At 37.2% G+C, this 20,200-nt stretch overlaps 1 protein-coding gene across 5 annotated transcripts in view; it reads left to right on the top strand.

Annotated features, from left to right (window-relative positions):
- The window catches only part of MARCHF1 (membrane associated ring-CH-type finger 1), a 226,914-nt gene that overhangs the window by 52,173 nt on the left and 154,541 nt on the right, over positions 1-20,200 (top strand). For 2 of the 5 annotated variants that reach the window (XM_088056928.1, XM_088056925.1), the window contains exon 1: positions 15,036-15,112. The exons of the other annotated variants lie outside the window; for them this stretch is intronic. The gene's annotated coding sequence lies outside the window, so the exon portion shown is untranslated. Of the gene's footprint in view, positions 1-15,035; positions 15,113-20,200 lie in introns of those variants that run through there. 5 annotated transcript variants of the gene reach the window in all.

The following is a 20,200-nucleotide window of genomic DNA, read 5'->3' on the forward strand; positions in this document are numbered from 1 at the left end:
ATATGTCCTTATTCTGTTCACAATTGATTATTTCTTTTTCTGAACGTGAACTCCTGCTTTGGTGGGGAAAAAATGTACATGCTGTGGACATCTCCAGAGCTCTTCTCTATTGTAATCATGTATTTGTCGGTTTTTATCATCATGCTGAAATAGTACAGATATCCAAAGGCTGTACAAGGCAAGAGTGAATTGCATCACTAATTGAAATTAACAGGAATCCCTGGCTCTTTTTATTCAGCCATCTGTTGGCCTCCATGCTCTGGTTAACTCTGCATGTATTTGTTCAGAATATTGTCCATTCAGATTGCTGTACTACAGCTAGTAATAATTGACTGGTATTTTAATGCTAATCTGCACTATTCAGCTCCTGGGTCCAATTGCTTATTGTTAAGAGGATAGAGAATCAATGGTGATTTTTTTCCACCTCTCCCCTGGATTATATGTACTACATTGTAGCTGTTCAAATTTAAAAATAAATGCACAGTTCCAAGAATATGATGCTATTATTGTGCTGTTGGCTGCTGTCTCTCAATATAGATTTTTTGTGATGGAAAAGAGCACTTTTTTTGAAGCATGTTACTTTTCATAGGTTTTGTTGTTTAGCCTCAGTTTTAAGTGATAGTGTTTGTAGTAACAACAAAAAAATGCAAGTAATATATTTTGCTAAGAGACTTCCATCCTTCGTATGTAGGTAGAACTTTATCTATAACCAAAATTTTCTCTTTGGCAGAATTCTTTTTCCTGGTGAAATTCACAAGGTTTAGTCATAAAAATGATTTTCACATCCAGCTTTGTAGATGAGTTTTATGAAGTACCAGTTAGTAAATAAATAATTCAGGAAGAAGTCTGTTGAATTAATTTTGCTTGGAATTAGACAGATAATTCTACTTACTGCACTGAGAAGTTGTCACACTGAATGGTAGAATTGTTCTGCTTCCTTCCATGGGGGAAAGGGAACTGTAAAATAAGACATCTTTATGCATAAGATCTGCGAGTCTTTTATGTGATAAGTGAAAACAGTAATGCTTGGCTTTTATGTGGTCCTTAACTTTATCAGTAGTTTTGATAACAAGGAGGTTTATCTATTAAGTGATTGTAATAACATAATCCAAGTGTAGGGATAGTCACAGAAGGAAATACCCTAGAGTGAGAAGAACTGGGTGGGATAGAGGGAGGATGGGAAATTTCAGAATTTTTTCAGCAGTCTTCATAATATTAAATACTTTTCTGTATTTACATTTTTATTCAGTGTAATCGCTTGGCCGAATTTTGACTTCATAGCTCTAGAGTATATTATTCCCAGCAGATTAAGAGAATTCTAGGAATAAGGAATGCAAGAAAGCAGCAGTAAGTTCTGTGTGGAACAGTAACATTGCTTGCAAGGCACTGAAGTCTTGGCTTTACAAATAGTTATGGAGTAGAAAAATTTGTTAAAGCTGCAGGGGTATATAGTGAAACTTGAACAGGCTGAACTTGTTGTGGAATGGTGAACAACTAATTCTTCCTATTAGTGTTACGTTTCAGTATTGCTGCTGTTATGGAATATCTTGTTGATGCACCTGAAATTTTTAGTCTAGAAGAAAAATTTCTAAAGCTAAAGCTGAAACATTTTTTTTTTTTAATTTAAAATCTTTACAGTTACTTTTATAATAATTACATAGTTTTATTTTCAAAAGAATACCACATACTGTTATTGGACTGTTTCAGATGCTAAAATTCTGCCTGAGTACTATGCATTTGAGTATGATAAGTGTTCCTGCATTTTTCCCAGGGCTTGGGTGTTATTCATAACTTTTTGAATACTGAGGAGTAAAATACAGATTTATTGTTTAATGGAATAAGGAAATATTTTGGTTATTTTCTTTTCAAATATTTACTTTGGCAAAAAGTGATGGTATGAACAATAGATATCAGAAGTGGAAAATAAACTTATTAAGCTGTAACTTGCACTTTGAGTATGGCATAGAAGTACCTTGTTTATTTATCTGCTTTGTTACACTGTAAATTCCTAGCTGTTTTAGCTACATATGTTTTAGCAGGGTTTTTTTATAGCCTAATAAATATTAACATACTAAACTTTTCCTTGGCATCTCATTTATTCTTTGTTCTAACTTCAGACTATAATTTCTAATAATTGTTATGTCCTGAATAACACACCATAGTTATTTGGTGCTGGATTGACCCTGCTTGCATGTCAAGCTGTAGTTGTGAAATAGAAATCTTTTGGAAGGGGTATCCTATGTAAGGATGATTTTTCCCTATGTGAATATACTACTGTTAAAATAAATTGGAAATTGTGGAGTGACAAGAGTAATAATTTGTCATGAATCATTGGGCTAATCACATACGTGCCGTGGTTTTGGATGGTGGTACAATAGCATTTGTGGAAGAGTAGAATTTTTCATTGGCAAAACTTGAAATTTTCATATCTATGTCTGTTCTGGGAAATTTTTTCACTACTTATAAACAGCTGAGGTCTCCCTTAGCCTTGGTGCTTTGTAGAAGCCTGAATGTTAGGGCTAAAGGAACTTTGGTTCGTGAACTATCCATTTACTGCAAGAAAGCAGATTTTTTTTCAGAATGAGCCCTTTACCTTAAACCTTTAAACAACCCTCAGCACTTTAATATCCTAAGCAACAAGCTCCCTCAGCAGGTTGCTCTTTTATCAATTTGACATCATTGTTATGAGATCACGTGGCCACATATCCTCACTTTCTTTTATTCTGAAATGTAAAGTCAAAATCTGCATCACAAAACTGAGAATATTTCATAACATAAAAATTATTTTTTTTTTTTCTTTAGTTGATAAGTGCAATGGTAAATATGTGTGGTGATAGGCTACTATGCTTTTAGAAAGTAATTTAAAAAAAATAAATCTCTGTAAATCTTTTATTTGTCTGTGAACATTGTAATACTCTATTAAAACCAAAAAGCATAATTGTTCCCTGAAACGGTACCCAAGGTTTGTGATTACTTTGAGAACTATTGGTTTTAAAGTTCTTGAAGAGTGTCTGTAATCAGCATAGCTGATGACTTCTTAATTAGACTAGCCCTGTGACAATTTGGCTCCCCATACACTGTGTTTATGAATCTAATCAACCAGGCAGTGAAAAAAACAATTATAGATACTGTCTTTATTTTTTAACTCACAAAGGAGCAAGAATTGCAGTACTTGAGCTCTTGCTTCTGTGATAATTAAAACATGGATCTGAATGGATAGATATAAAAGAATAAATTAAAAAAAAATATATTGCTGTGAAGAAGTCGATTCAGCGCAAAGTGAGATCCTTGGCAGCTAACGGAAGCAAGAGAAGGACATCAACTCTTGGACTGTGCCATAAAACCCAAACTACCTTCTTAACTAGTGTGCATCAAATTTAATTTTTTTCCTTGGGTATTTCTCAAGGTACAACAGGTCTTATATGAGAGTTTTTGGTTTTGTAGTGGGAGGTCAGTCAGTCTGTTGTCTAGATTAAAAGAGGAAAACAAGTATTGTCTAATATCAATTCATGTCCTTGGATTTGTCTTGTTTCTTATTGACAGATATATGTTACGAATTTGTCATTAGTAGCCCTTTCTGTATAAAGTGATTTGTAGTGAAAATAGCTGGAAACAGTAGTTAGATTCAGTATTACCCAGACTTGTTGTTTCTTCCATTTGGTTTTTCAGTAAGTTAGTTGTTCATTCACCATCCATTTGTGACTCCCAAGATTTTGAGCTCTGTGGTTGCTGTTGCAACTGTGTTGGCAATTGAAAGGTGTGCTGTATTCTGTGAACACTTCGCTACAGTAGCTGTGGATGTTATTCTGCCTGGTGAATGACATCTGTCTGTGGTTTAATTATTGCCTTTTCTCTCCTTAGGGAAGAGGTTTGTGCACAGATTTTTTTCTTGTCATTGACTGAAAAAGCTTGGGTTTTGGTTTTGCACTGCGGTTATGTGGAAAGGTTGAGTTCATTTAATGCCTGTGAGGGAGTAGGTTAGGAGCTAGAGGCTTTTACAACTAGAAAACTTTGGTTTTGCACAAGTCAGTCTGTTCCATGGGACAGGCAATTCTCCTTCTCTTTTGGGGTGGAGTTGTTACGTTCTTTTATTCCAGTCTCTTTTACAGCCTTGTAGCTCTCTCTAAGCTAGATCACTCACTGGGTGCCTAAAGCTGTGTGCTGAAACCTGGCACTCAGCAATATTCTAGTATTGCCAGGTACAGAGCTGAAGAGACAAAATTTACACTCTTACAGACACCATTTACCTTAGTGTAAATAGTCATAATCCACCTATAAATCTTGCCTATGTGTGGTTTTCAATTATATATACGTATATATATATAAAAATTACTAATAAATCAGTAGAAAGTAGAGCAGTAGGAACTGATGTCAGAAGGCCACCTGGAATTTTCAAAGGTGAAGGTATTTATTACTTTTTCCCCTGGTTTACATCTTCAGGTTTCTCTTTCCTGATTTAGCAGTGGTTTTTGTGAGGGTCTAATGGCAGTAGTGGGGCAGGTGCCCGCCAGACTTACTGCGTCTTTTGGGTAGGGCCCACCAGAACATCAGTTGCGGTTGTATTAAACTTTTTGCCATATTCAAAGCAGTTTAATAGTTACATGCTGCCATTCTTTTTCTTGATTACATGAAAAGAATAAGGATATTCCTCCTAACAGCTGGAGAGAGACTTCAGAGTTTAAAACAAGATAGCTGGTTATTGTGAGCAGAAGCATTTAGGTTTAACTAAAAGACACCTGATGGCAGCTCTGAGAACTAGAGCTATTTTCTTAACTTGACAAGATCTCCCAATATATGATGTCAGGCAAGATGCAGCCACAGGATCATGAAAACTACATCCATAAGGGCATGGCTCCCTGCCATGCTTGCTGTCTGCCCTGTTGACTGGACTCTGTCTTGGAGGGCAGAAGCATGTTTTTGTACACAGACTGCACAGGCCTTTCTGATTGGCATTCTGGGTAGCTTTGCTTTAGTGCTATGTTACAAGATAGGTTTGTTGGTTTTTTTTTTTTTTTAATTTGCTGGGTTTGGTTGTTGGTTTTGTTTTCCTTTTCTGAAGGATCTAATTTTTTTTTCCTCTGAGTATTTACATCTCAGCAGGGACCTGGAAGATGATGATCATTTTCTTTCTCAGTTGAGTTCCATTTCAAGTGAACTGTAATAGGAGGACAATTTTCAGCCTCTACAGATGACGTGGAAAATATGCTTGATGATGTATCTTGGGGATATTTACTTAAGTGAAGTAGAGTGATTAAGTTTTGAGATGATGAGCTTTGAGTTGCAGAACTCGATGTCTGAAGTAATTAATGACAAAAAAATGGAATCCTTAAGTGTATTTTAGCCAGCATGTAGTGCTTCAGTGAGGCAGAGCATATTGGAAAAACATGCGTAAACAGCACAGAAAAAAATGCTGTTTTGATTGTAGGAAAGAATCTGCAGAAATATATCTTTCTCATACGAACTTTACCTCAAATCATTCCAAATTTGCACATCTGTAGAGATTTTATCTACCTAATCACTTAAGAACCTGAGTAGATGTGTGATGGTTGCTCTTTGCAGTTTATTACCTGCTCTGTATCTACTTCTGCTGAAGGGGACATAACTAGAGCACTGTAGAAGAGGGCTGCCATCCTTCAGATACTAAGAAATGTTTTTTGTTAGAAATCATGGTGATGAAGGGGTGACTGTTCTTGCCAGCAAGCAGCTCCCCATTTTTACCTGGGGAATTGATAGGCTGGGTGGAACAGATAGTCAGAGACCCACTGACTGCTAGAAAGGCTTAAAACAGGCAGTAAGATGGGATTCTCTGAGTTCAGTTTTTGAAGATGGTTAGAAAGATTCTGGAAGATTGAAAAAGAGCTGCCTGGAGTTTGCTACAAACCAGACTCTTGACAGAATTTCAGGCTTGATCTAAGACCAGTACGAAGAACCTTGCAGTGCAGGGGTGGGGGAAGATGACTATGTGCAAAACTTACTCTGCTTACCCTTTAGAACCAAATTCCTTATTGCAAGATTTAATTTTTCATTCAAGCTTATTTTCAGGAAAAAGGTGCTGCATCAATTTATCAGAATTTACTGTAATTGATGACTTCAATTTATGACTAAAATATTAGTGTGAGTAAATCCACCAAATGGATTTTGGATTCTGGTAAATTTGGGTGACCATTGCAGTGTGCAACAACTCACAGAAGAAGCAGAAGCAAATGCCAGCTATTATTTAAATTACAGAGCTTACCTTTCTTCCCTTCCCCCCCTCCCCCCCTTTAAGATCTTAACACCCTTTTTCAATTCTAGTGAAGGTCCCTTGGTCTTCAAAAGTCAGCTACTGGAAAAAATTTAGAAACAAAGTGATGATTGTATTTTCATGTTTTCAGTGTCCAAATAATATCTTGAGTTTATGAAGTGTAAAATATATCAATGTATCAGTGATTGAAATGCTGGTATTCCTTGAGTATTTACCAGGAAAAATGTCTGAGATAAGTAAAAAGAAAGAAAAAGTAAAATGGAGCTGGGTTTGGTTTGTTTGTTTGGTTTGGTTTTGGTTTTGTTTTTTTTCCTGAGAAAGGTGAACATAAAAGTTTTAGCTAAAAATGCTTTTGGTCCTGTGGCAGTTTATTTATTAAGATTTTTCTTAACACTAGCCATTCACTTTAGGAATTTAGGGTATACATTTTGTCTTGAAAAGTACATTGCATAATTTTTCTAGAGCAATTATAGTATTGTGGTTTGGTTTAATTTATGTAAAGGGGAAAGAAATTTTGCAGTGGAGATTTTGTGAATATAGTATACAGAGCTGTGGACTGAAAATGTTAGTGAGGCTCGTACTGATCAGACAGTGCCTTGAATGTTTCTTCTGCTCCTTAATGAACTTAAACATTTTGCTCCAGCTTTAGGACAGCATTTTCATTATAGTGCACCTTAGATATGCAGGAACTGTGGTTGTACTTCCCTTAGTTTTTTAAGTAAGACCTTGTCAATTTAGCGAAGAGGCACGCTAGGAGAGGCAGTCACCTAAATGCTACTTCTGGGTGGCACCATCAGGGATAGCAAATCCTATTTCATCTTTGCAGAAGTCATAGTACAGAGGCAATAGGCTGTTATGACACCTCTCTGTCTTACTTCTAAATCATCCCCAGTGTATTTTATTGTCATGGGGAAACAAGTACCAGATTCTGTGACTGAGTGAAGTTTATCCACCCTGTCCCTGGTTATGTATCCTTCACCTTCATACTTTCTTTTGGTTTCTGCAGATGTAGGTTCATAAACAGTTCCAACTCAGTAATACCTCAAAAATCCTCCTATTTTTTTCTTCTGCTTTTACTTCCTTCCTTGATTTCAAAAGGAGGATCATTTGAGCAGCCCCCTGTTAACTCAGCTTGGAAGACACCTAGGTTTAAATGAACTCAGCATAAAAAAAAAATATAAGCTAGTGATGATTTTAATTGTGAAAAAATTTTAGCTGGATTTGTGGTGGGAAAAATTGTTTCAGGGAGAGGTAGAATGACTCCCTGTTGCTGTGTTAGAAATGAAGGTCTGTAATAGGACCCAGTATTTGGGGACAGGAAGGTATGTGTAGTACTTCTTCCTCATGACAGCTTGCTGGCTATCACTCGACAACTAGGCACTATGAATTCTCAAATTCATGAAATGAGGTTTTTTCAATTAAATATTAATTTAAATGATAGATTAATATTCTATTCACAAAGTGTTGAAATATAACATAAAAGAAGGTTATGGATGAGTTGGCATAACATTTAAATTGTAAAACAGTTGTCTGATAAGTAGGAAATGCAAAATTAGAGATACAGCTCGCTTCATAGACAATGTTAAACTTTGAGAATTATTTTCATATTTTGAGTGATATGCAGTGCCTGTTTTGTATAGTGAATGAGGATGGCAGGAACTGAGGTTTATTAATGGCAAAATCTATGAGGACTTGAAAAACAGATGGTATTTAGAAAAATCTACACAATGAAATCCAAGTGTTCACATTATGAAAAAATTATAATGTAACATAATTGAAAAAAATTCACTGATTACTCATTCCTATAAATACTTTTTCCTAGTTTATTTGTTTATTTTAAGATTTTTTTTTTCACAAATAATTGAGCACTAATTATTATCAATAATTATCAACTAGTTGTTGATAAATACGAGAATAATTACCTTCACAGCAACAGACAGACATAATGAGAATGTAGTGGTTCAGTTCCTCATGAAGTTGACTCTATGCAAGAACGTAGTGGGCCATAACAAAACACTGTGTAGACACTTTAATTCTCAGTGTAGGTGAGAAGCCTCACCTGACTTCCCTATTTTAAACCCAGACCTGTTCATTCATTAGGAGAATCACAGAATAGTTGAGGTTGGAAGGGACCTCTCTAGACTGTCCAGCAGAACTTCCCTGCTTACAGCAGGTGGGTATTTAGTAGGCTGCACAGGGCTGGATCAAGTCATTTTTTGAGCTTGTACAAGGATGAAGACTCTGCAATCAACCTTGGTGATATTTTCCAATGTTTTCCCAATCTGATAATAAGAAAGGCTTTCCCAATGTTTAACTGCAATTTCCTTTATTTCAGTTTGTGTCCATTTCCTTCTGTCCTGCTACTCATCACCATTGGCAAACACCAATTACTCTCTTCCTTTTATGTGACCCATCCCTGAGGCTTTGAGGCTTCTCTTCACCATGCTGAATGCCTTTATCTCTCTCAGCTTCTCATAAAAAAAAGGTGCTTTTGTCCCTTAATCATCTTTGTTTCCCTTCACTGAACTTCCTTCACTGTGCTCTTACGTACTGGGGAGCTTGAGGCTGCAGCCAGCCCTCCAGATGTTTCTCACTAGTACTGAACAGAGGGAAAGAAGTGCTGCTTTTGAACTCCTGGAGAGGTCAAGTTGCTCTGAGCCATCTTTGCTGTGAGGGCACACTGCTGTTTCATGGTCAGCTTGTCTGCCAGGACTGTCAGGTCCCACTTGGCAAAGCTGTGATTTGGCCCCCAGCCCATACTGGTGTCTGGTGTTCCTACTCAGGAACAGGACTTTGCACTTCCTCTTGGTTGCATTTCATGTCTCTTGCTCTTTTCTCGGCCTGTCAAGGTTCCTCTTAATAGCAGCACAACCTTCTGATGTATCGACTACTTCTGGTTTTGTACTGTCTGTGAACTTCCTGAAGGTGCACTCTGTCTCATCTTGCAGGTTACTGATGGAAGTATTGAACAATTTGTCTTTGATGGCTGGCCTACAGCTGGACTTGGTGCTGCTGATCCACAATGCTTTGAGCTCAACACTGTGGACAGTTTTCATTGTTAATCACTCTCGATTTTAGACAGGGAACTTGATTAATACTAGCTTTTGGTGTGAGCAAAGACTTTTAAACACACATGGAAATGCAGGAGTCTGTGCATAGACACCACAATATTTTGCAGAAGGCAATAATGTGTTAACATAATTCACCTAAAAAGCCAATCAACAAGTAGAGAAATCTGTTTTCCTTATTTCTGAGGCTCATGGGAAACATTAACATCTGCTTCATCTGGCTCTAGATAATCCACTGATCTTCCAGTGTCCTGTTGTTTTCATGCCAGGCCAGGATGGAAAGACAAGAACCCTTCAAGTTGCACTGTCTGCATTGGGAAACCTGAGATCAGCAGGGTTAGTGTCAGCAGAAGAGTAACTTAAAAAAATTCGGTGACATATAAGTGAGAAAGATGCCAAACATACCAGGCGGGGAAATAAATGCATCTATGGCAAGGTGCTGGGCTGTCACAGATGGCTTTTAGTCATTGTTATTCTGAGGTTAAAACCAATGTGGAATCTTCAAGTATGTTCATATAAAAGTGCAGTTTTGAGAGATAAAGAACAGGGTGATGCTGCTTTGCATATGAAAGATCACAGGATGAATATGAAAATAACCTTCTCTCACATTTGATCCTTAGTACTAACTGTTAAGCTAGAGATGCTCTGTGATAAAAAATTCTGATTTACAAGTTTTATGTATGCTAATAAGTGGATGGATATGATGTTTTCATAATTCCATTAGGTCCCTTTCCCTTCAGCATCATATTCGTGTAATCCAGATGGGTTCTTGTCATCTCATCATGTTCTCTTTTCATTTGGGGTGTAGGAAACACAAAAGTTGAGTGGCATGTAAGGCATCTGATCTGACAGAATAGAACAAACTGAATGGGATATAGTTTATTCTAATTTATTAAAAGAAAGTATTTCAAGTTATTCGATCTTTACCTTGTATTTCTTGTGACAATCACATATTTGGAAGGTAGGACAGTTTCTATAATCATGTGTGTGCTTTTCATCTGTAGGGAAAGTAGGGAGAAGAGTTTTCTTTGGAAACTTCTAGCAGTGTCTAAGGATCCAATATTGCATTTAGTAAATGTAGATTAATTTCTAGAAATTCTGCTTCTTGGAGAGATGCAATGTGTACCTGAATTTTATATATCAGTCAATAGTAATCTGTATCACATTAAAGATTTCAAACACAGCACAGAATTCCTCCAAGCGGAGGTCTTTATATTCCCTATTCCTTCAGGGCTAAGTTGTGGAACCTCATCCACAAATCCCATATATCTATTTTTGTTTATAATGAGACTGTAGTTGAGTGACTTATCTTGACTTACAGATTGTCATCACAATGGTTTGTTTTTGCCATCTGTCAAGCTCAGGAGAAAGGCTTCTGATTGTGTCTTTTGTGCTCATGGTAGCTCTGATGAGAGCATCTATGGAAGGTCAATCTGTAAATGCTATAACTTGGGTCCTGCTTACTAATTTGAGGTTTAGAATTTGTAAGGATTGTTCTTTGTCATTTTCTTGGAATGTTTTTGTTATTTGGAAAGAGGAAACCTGATTCTACTTGGTTCACAATCCTTATTTAAAACTCTTTGAATCATAGTGAAAATTGTATGTTGAAATTCTTAGACTATATTTAATGACTTTTGCTGTGATTCCGGTTTCTATACCTTCATTCACTTCCTATATTCTCATTGTGGCTGAAAGTTTGCAGTTCAGCAAATAAAACATCCAGTCTTCAAAAGGAGACATTTATTTGAATGTGCCTTGGCGTCTTTTAGTAAAAATTCATGGCAAAATTTCTGCACAAATCTTGAAATATTTTGCAAACTTTGAGCCTTTGGGGATTTACTGAGTGTGAGGTCACCACTCACAGTGTGGTCATGCAAAATGGTAACTATGGCAACTGCAGAATACTGGAGTGGAGAGTAAGCAGGGAGGTTTGTGTGAAAGAAGTAATATCCTTGGACGTAGAAAACATCCTTAGAGAGCCTCCTCAGATGAAGATGATATATGGGCATTTTTCTGGCATGAAGTTCTTTTGTTTTCTAATGCCAAGCAAAATAAAACTTGTGATGACTAGTTCTTTTCCAAGTTTATTTTAATTGGTCCTTCAGGTTTTAAAGATAGGTTTAGTTTGTGTTCCCTCATAATTTAAAACCTGCTGATTATTTTTCAGTCTTTAAAGGCATTAACACTTTAGAATTAAATCCAGGAAAAAACAAAGGTATGAAAATACGTGCCCTAAAATTTTGGTGTCTCTCTTAGTTTAATGAGAAAAGGAAGGAAAAATTGCTTTTGAATTTTGACAAATCTGTTATGAAATAGCTGTAGGTGAATGTTAAAGTTACCTAAACAGACATGTACACAGATAGTGCTGTGCAGTATTTTGATTTAAAGCCTGTGGGAACAGAAAATTTTTGGTGTTTTTCAAGGCATTTCAAGGCTGTGTTACTTGCAAAGGCTCTCACTGGATTCTGCAACGCTTGCAAGTCTGTTGGAAGCATGTACACCTCTTTACACTCTGTTAAATCTCCAGCTTTTCTGATTTGTTGTGGCTGGAGTTTTTCTTGGGTTTTGGTTTTTTTGTAATTCTATTTTTTCTGACTACTATTCAGGGCTGCATTTGATTTCCAGTAATTTTTACCATCAGCACTGCTTACTGGGTGGAAAAAGGAAAAGACCTGTATATCTTGCTGTCTCCTCCTAAGATTTCAGTTCAGGAGTATTCTACCAGTATGTGCAGAAGTACTTTGTTCCATAGCTGATTGTATGAAACTGTTCAGTCACTCCCATTGACTGAGGGTGTCTTGTCAAAATGTTCTGTTTAGAACATCTCTGCCTCCCTCAGTATGCTCCTAGTGTTTGGAAGTAAAGGTGAGCCTCTGTCAGTTCTTGTTTGAAAGGCAGAGCCAAGAGTACTTGGAAAGAAGCATTTTGTGCATCTTTCTTTGAACTCCTGGAAACTGTTAGTGTGCTTTACACTGTGACTTCCAAAGTGTGCTGTCACTCTGATTTAGACCAGGGCCACGCTGGTGATCACAGAATCATTGGGCAAGCCAGGAGTAGGAGCCATGATGACATGGCTTTGTCCTCTGCTGTAGTGACAGAGAAAGCATGACTTTTAATCCTCTCTTATGTCATCCTTGTCATTAAATATACATAGGGTGAAATCTTTGCCCTACTGAAGGTTATGGCAGTATTGCTGTTAACTTCAGTGAAGTCAGGGCTTTACAAGTTGTGTATTATAGGGAAAAAGGAGAAGGTTTATATTCAGGTAACTCCTGAAGTTAATTTTTTTCTATTCTATTGAATATTCCATTCTATTGAATGGAAGTATGAGTTCATTATGCAATTTTTGTGGTCTCTTAAAAATAATCCTGATGTCTTTCTTTACCCTATACAACCACAGCCTTGCCATTCTTTCTTGTTGCTTGTTACAAGAAGGGCTGTGACAGGATAAGGAGCTAGAACGCAGAAATAAAATGCCAGTATGGATAATTTTCTCTTATTAGGGGATGTCCTCCCCTCCTCCAACCCAAATATGCACACTTCCTGCCATGACAGATATTTTATCTTTGAATCATGTTTGATTCTAATGTAATGCATAAGCAAATGGAATTTGAAAAATCAGCAGAGATCGAACTAAAAGTAAAATAGCTGAGGAGGCAATGAAAATTTTCAGTGAAGGGATATGGTATCCAGTACAAAGACTAAAGGAATTTATTTTTAAATTAATGGTTAGTGGAATATATTCCTACACTTTCAGATTCCAGCTGTGGAGTATATACCAACTGCTTGCAAAAAAAAGGTGTCTCCTCCTAGTTACCAAGTGTACCTTCTTGTAATTAGGATTCAAGCCAAACAGTGGCAATGTCATTAGTTTAGTTTATCTGTAAATGGTGTCAGGGCTGAGCTGGCATTTGAAGTTGTTTAGTGCTGTTGTGACTAAAAACAACATCCAAATCGAATGCAGGATACAGATTATCCTAGTATTCTGAATTATCTATCATGTTTCAAAGTTGTCAATGTGGAATAAGAGAAAATCTTCCAAGATTTTCCATTTCCTGTTGACAAAATCCTTGTCCAGTAGAGATCTGACAGATTATTTGTAGCCTGTCTGTACTGTCACATAGGAGATAGTGTAGGAAGAAAGGGGATTTTTATCTTTTGCGTGGCCTTACCCAAATCACAGTGCAAACCCTGGTCTCCCTTTCTAATACATGCACCCTAGTCTGCTGTCAGAAAGGGAGTGAGATGGCAAGGCTGAAACCTCCTGTTTGCTGTTTCACTGATGGCCAACCAGCAGCGCCGACTGACTTAATGCAAATGTTTTGAGCTAGTTTTGCTCAGAGATCTAGTTTGAGGTAGTACTGTGTAATTCCTGATGGTAACCTAGTTTTAAAATTAATTTTGAACTTATCTTTTGATGTCCTTTTAACCTTTTGGCTTCTTTTGCTGTTATGTATAAAGCATAGATATGCTGAAATTGCTTTTAAAAGAAGTGCTTGTCACCAATAATCTTTTTCTTAATCACAATTTTTTTTAATCTTTGGCTTTGATTATGGTAGTTTTGAATCCCAGATTGAAACCAGCTAATGGATTTTGCAGAGAAAAAGCATAGTTACTATGGCTACACAGCACCCTGAAAGCTTAAAAGGACAAAGCATAAATGAGCACAGTCCTGGCTGCTTGGCCATTTGCAGAATAGATTGTAATAACTTAAAAGTCTTTATAGCCTCTCAGATTTTCTGAAAAAGAAGGATGTTAGTCCTGTAAGAAATTCTATTTTATTTTTAGATTAAATTATAACTTTTGAAGTAGCATATTTGAAAAATACTTTACAAAACATGCTCTGCTTATAGCCGGTTCATCTCACATTTATCACAGGCAGTAGCATGGGGTGACATTTACTATTACTGGTCATTTAATCACTGTTGTTTTTACTATGGTATTTTAAAATGAGTCAAAATCTAATCCTCCTATGGACAGGTAAACACAAAGTATGTGTGGTTTGATGAAAACTTAATGTTCTTTTTATAGCTTTCACTGTAATTTTGGCTGAAATATTTTTAACTTTTATTTTCTTATAAACCAAGAAAACTAACCTACATATTTAAGAGAAACATTTTGTATACAGTGAAGAATAATAAAAGACATTAATTGTTAGACTCATACAATTAAGGATTGAATTAGCAGTTTTTAGGATGACCCTAATGACTGATGGAACTACCTGTTTTTGCTTGAAAAATAAAATGCATTAGAATCATAAACATGTCACTCATAAATTCACAGGCTTATTTCAGTGGCCTATTACAAATGTAGAATAAAAGTTTTTTGAGTGGAATGCTAAAGTGCATCTATTGTTCATCACAAATAGGAGTTCTGTCCACAGATAATTATAGGCAGTGTACTTTGGCTGATGGGTAGTAAACCACAGGAAAGAAAGGTAGCAGGTGAGCACACAGGTGGTTTTGTTAAGACGCTATTTATGTGCTCTTATTTGCAGGCAGAGGGCTCTCGTATTTGTATTTTAGATTTATCTTTCTAGCAATGTTTGCATATATTTGTAAAACAGACTGACTTGCTGCATACACAACAGACCAGCTGAGCTGTCCTCCTGTTGCAGATCTGCCCTGTGCTCTGTAGAAATGCCGTGTGAAGCAAACTTCATTAGTCCATCGGGTCATTGATGTCTAAAACATCTAAAGAAGCCTTTCTCACTGAGAACAGCAGAATCATTGTACAGAATTTCACCACAGAGACCAGAAATCTAGACTAATCTCCAAACATGTTTGGGCCAAATTCCAAGGTGAGCAGATGAGGTGCCTGGGAAAACCCAAGAATAACCCAAGGAAATTGGGAGAAGTACGGTGGTTTAATCCCAGCTGGCAGCTGGGTATCAGGCAGTCACCCACTCCCTGCCTCTGCTCTCCAGTGGGGAGGAGAATCAGAAGAGTAAGGTTTATGTATTAAGAGTTTGTGGGTTTAATAATTGAAACAAAATAAAATATAATAATCATACTAATTACAATAATAGTATTAGTAATGAAGAGGAGAGAGAGGACTGATTCTATGAAAAAAACCCCAAGAGAAACAAGTAATACACAATACAATTTCTCACCCCCTGCTCATGGATGCCCAGGCTTTGTGAAAGCAGTGATCAGCCCCTTCCAGCCAGCTTCCCCCAGTTTATGTGCTGGGTGTGACATTCTGTGTGTGGAATATCCTTTTGGCCAGCTGGGGACAGCTCTGCTCCCTCACAGCTTCCTGTGCACCTCCTCACTGGCAGAGCACGAGACAGTGAAAAGTCCTTGATTTGGGGTGAGCACTGCTGGGCTACAAGCAAAACAGGAGCGCGTTGGAAACGTTATTCTCGCGTTGAATCCACAGCACCGCACTGTGCCAGCTACTAAGAACACTTAACTTCATCCCAGCCATAACCAGGGCAGGAGGGGATGCTGGCGGAAAATGATTGTGAGAATTTAATCCTGCTGTTTATTATGGACCTGACATTGCTAAATTGTAGTAGTTCTTAAAGTAGCTCTAGGTCTGTAAACTACCATAAACTAAAGTGTGGTGGTGTAGGAGTGACCCAGAAGGTCTGATTATCTTTCAGATCTCCAGAGGGCTTGTTCCTAGATTGGTTTTGGTCAGACAAATCTAAAATAAAAGATATAAGACTTTGAAATTCAGTAGGCTAATTTTCCTAAGTATAAACATTACTTCTTTAATGTACATCTTGAACAATGCTTCTGTTGCAATTTCACACAGAATCAGTGTGCTCAGGACTAGGGCGATATTTACTGAAGAGTTTGGGATTTTTTGATGCTTACTTTAAGAGAGTTTTTCAGGAGAACTTAATTTAAAAATGTATGTTTCTACCATGTCTTAATTTAGGGAGGAAGGGGGGTCTCAAGATAGAATCTCAGGTAAAAGAGGAGTTACTTTCATGAAATCAGTGTTATTAGTTTGTCTTGAATGAAAATGTATTAAGAAATTTTCCTCTTATTTGCATTTATTTGATCATTAGAAATATGAGGATGTAAAAATTAGAGAGGCTGGCTAGTAATAATTCGTAGGTAATGATGTCTATCAGAAGTTGTCCCATACTTAAGCAGTCATTGTAGTCTTTTCATTCCAGAACTTTTCAAGGTATTATTTCCTTATTATTTAAAACTCATGCACAATTTATTTTGCTACGTGCAACATAATGATTTTGAAATTTTAATCAAGTAAAAACTACGATCAGATTGATGGGGTTTTTAGGTAACATATATCTCCCACCTCACCTTAGATGATTTAAATGTAATGCTCTTGAAAAATCAAATTATTAAAACAATAAAATAAAAAAATAAATGCCCAAAGAGAGGGGCATGTTCATGGGTATTTATTTCATTCATGTGGATTTTTTTTTTTTTTTGCTTGAAGAAATGCTCCATTTATTATTTACTTAAATACTGCAGAAAAATATGCTGTTTGAAATTCAGGAGTGGATCAGTTAGAAGGGCTTTGACAGAAGACTGAGACTATGTGATATTTGGTGTTGCCATGGGAAACTGCTTTGCAAGAACATTTGCAGAGCAGATGGACCAAGATAAATAAAACAGATACAGGTATGGAATAGAGATTGTTTAATGTTCTGTGAAAAAACAGGAAAACAGGAACTTAAATCTATTTAAAATAGTTCTTTAATTTGCCCTTTTATTAATGGGCATGCTGTTTGATATGAGTAGTTCCACAGTGAAAGTTTCCTATAAATTGTCTTTCCAAAAAATCAAAGAAAATGCCAGGTTTATCTGCCTCATCTTCTGTATCATGTAAAATCCATAGTGTCCTTACTTTATGCCATAATCTATTGCCTTTTTGGGCTAGTCTCTGAAGTTACATTTAAGTACACAAACACTATGAAATGAAAAATTTTTGTATTTCAGATGTTCTAATTTTGTTAGCTTCACATGCTCTTGGCTACTTGCAGCTCTTCTATAACCTTATAAACCAGCTTTTTTCCTTGATATAAAAAATAAAAAAAGATAAGACTCATACCCTGTTTAAAAGCTAGAATGTCTTTGTTATCATTTTTGATTATACAGAAGTTTGTTTCCAGAGCAACATGAGCACAAAAGATGCCCATGTAACTATCTACATACAACATGCCTTTGTATGAGTACCTGTGTGCAGAAATACTCTCTGTTTAACGTGTATTCTTTGTTCTGCCTGGCAACGAATAAAATAGGCATGTGCTCTTTACTTTTCCTCCAAGGAAATAGGTCATTAGAAAATTTAAAATATAATTCATAGACATATAGACATATCTTTTCAGCAACTCAAACTTGTAGAAAGAAATAGCTTTGGGAAAAATAAAAGCTTTATCTGCTTCCTTGAAGATATATGATTTCAATTGCTAAAGGATTTTTTTTTTCCCCTCAAAGTAACATGTTGATTTAAAAATATTTCTTTGGATTTTCTACAATCTAATTGTGCTTCTGTTCTTCATGACTTATAAAAGTTACTCCATGAGTCGATATCTCCACATGTGTGGAACAGTTGTTTGGGAGATGCTGTCATAAATCTGTGCATGCTCACATAAATGTTGGTGTTTTCATTTAGTATAAAATACCATGAAATTCCATTCCACTGAACACTGTGCAGGTGGTTCACATTTTTAGAGTGCATGTTATCCAACTTTTTTTGAGTGGTCGGAGCAATGTTTGTTTGCTTTTTAGTATATCTTTCTTTTATGAAAGGAAATACATTTGATGCATTTGTTATTATTCCATTTTAAATATCAGATGTGAATACCTGCCTGAAGTCCTCTGTTCATTTATGTTTGGCATTCTCATGGGAAACTAGGAGTGTTAGCAGCAGGAATTATTGGGGAAAATTTTTATCTTTTACAGTGACAGGATCACAGAATTGTTAGGGTTGAAAGAGACCTCTGGAGATGATGTGGTCCAACACCGCTGCCAAGGCAGGTTCAGCTACAGCAGGAACACGTCCAGCTGGGTTCTGAATGTGTCCAGAGAGAGAGAGACAATTAATTAGATCAGAGTATCTGAATTTCTCCTGTTGATTTTAATCTATGGTTTTAAAATCTTGCCATTGATATCCAGGAGTCCAAAAGGCATGTTGACATTCATTAGGGTCAGGGTTACTGTGTGTTTCTAGCTTTAAGCTGTAACCTTTTTAAGCCTTTTACACTAGCTAAAGCATAATAAAGTTGATTGTACGTTTTTTTTTTCCCATGCATTTTGGAGAAGAGATTTCATGGGTGATTAATTTAACCTCTTTTCAATTAATTTTAAGCAGAGACCAGTTAAATAAAGCACTTTGCAGAGTCATATTGCAGTTGGAAGGGAGCTCTGGAGACTGGCTAGCCCTTTGGTCAGAGCAGGGTGACAGGGTAACCTAGCACACATTGCCCAGGGCTGTGCCCAATGGGCTTTTGAATATCTGCAAGGAAGGAGATGCATCTTGGGCAACCTGTGCCATTGGCTGACCACCCTCGTAGGAAAAAAATAAAAATATGTTTAAATGGAACATCTTGTGTTTAATTTGTGCCTCTTGCCTCTTGTCCTTTCACTTGATATCGCTGAGATAAGTTCTGCCTTCTTATTCTGCCACTGACCAGGCATAAGTGTAGGACAGATCCCACTGAGCCTTCTCTTCTCAAGGCCTTCTCCTCATACAGAAAGTGCTTCAATCCTTTACCTGCCTCCATAAACTTCAGCTGGCCTTGCTGCAGTGGCTTGTTGTCTCTCTCAGGCCCAGTTCTGGTCCACGCACTACAGCACTCAGGATGGCTCAGCAGTGCTGAGCAGAGAGGAAGGATGACCTCCCTCAGTGTGCTGGTGATGCTCTTCCTCATGCAGCGTGGGTTGCTGTGGGCTTTCTTTGCTGTGAGGCCATGCTGCTGGCTCATGGCCAGCTTGTTGTCCCTTGGGTCCTTTTCTGCCAACATGCATGGGATTATTGCTGCCAAGAGCTGCACTTCACTTTTTCCCTGTATTGAACTTCATTGAACTGTTGGCCATTTCTCAGCCTGCCAGGGTTTTTCTGAATAGCAGGACAACCCTCTGATGTATCAGTTACTCTGTTTTGTAGTATCTATGCATTCTGTCTCAAGTTGCAAGTTATTGATGAGTTTCTTAAGAGTATTGGCTTTTTTATTGACACCTGGTGTGTGTGCCTTTGATGACTGGCCTCTGGTGAACTTGGTGCTGCTGATCCACCTTTTTTGGCCAGCAGTTCAGTCAGTTTTCTGTTTGCCTTACTCTCCATTCATCTATTTTGTGTTTCATCAGTTTGTCAGGGAGAAGATGATGCAAGGCTGTGACAGAAACATTATTGAAGTCAGGATAAGCAATGTTCAGTGTTCTGTCCTTGTTCTCTGGGTTAGCCTGCTCATTGTGAATGGCTATCAGGTTGGTCAGGTACAGTTTCCCCCCCATGTATTCATGCTTACCATGTCCAAATGCATTCTTATCCCTCCTCTGTTTGGCAGTGGCTTTCAGGTTTATTTTCTCCATTCCTTTCCGTGGAGTCAAGGTGAGACTGGGACTGAATTTCTTGAAAGTAGAGGTGATATTTATTCTGTTCCAGTCCTCAGAGTTTCTTCCCCTCACCTTGGTCTCTGTTATGCTTTTTGATCTTTCTGTGATAGAGTGCTCTCACAGTGACATCAGCCAACCCTCAGTATGTGTGGTGCATCTCATTATGGCCCATGGATCTGTGTGTTTCCAGTTTGTTTAAATGCTTCCTAACCTGACCCTCCTCCACTGAGAGGAAATCTGCTTTGCTCCAGGCTTTCCTATGGTTTTCAGGGACCTGGGGTACCTAAGGGATGGTTTTATCAGTGAAGAGAGAGATAAAGAAGGCATTCAGTGAATTGGCCTTTTTC

Source organism: Pseudopodoces humilis, chromosome 6 (genome assembly GCF_049639895.1).
Source record: "Pseudopodoces humilis isolate 2021_Gansu_Grassland_sample_001 chromosome 6, ASM4963989v1, whole genome shotgun sequence".
NCBI lineage: Eukaryota > Metazoa > Chordata > Aves > Passeriformes > Paridae > Pseudopodoces > Pseudopodoces humilis.